We start from the raw sequence: 259 nt of genomic DNA, 5'->3' as shown, positions 1-259 counted from the left end.
CTCGCTGTGTCCACTGCCGTCCAGTGGCCGTGGCCGTCTCCGACCCCTGCCCTGTGCCCTGACCCCTGACCCCAGTGACACGAGGAGCAGTACCAACGAAGAGAAGCAACTCCACAACACGTTTCCAGGAGGTTAGGTTTTATTCTACATTATCGGGGTGACCCCCCGGGGAGACCTGGGGAGAAGGCTGTTCCCTTCGAGCCGCACGGACCGGCCGGGGCTCAGGCCACGGGAGCCAGGCCGACGCGGTTGTTGCCCC

This window comes from Myotis davidii, unplaced genomic scaffold (genome assembly GCF_000327345.1).
Source record: "Myotis davidii unplaced genomic scaffold, ASM32734v1 scaffold826, whole genome shotgun sequence".
Lineage (NCBI taxonomy): Eukaryota > Metazoa > Chordata > Mammalia > Chiroptera > Vespertilionidae > Myotis > Myotis davidii.
This window is presented reverse-complemented; position numbering follows the sequence as displayed.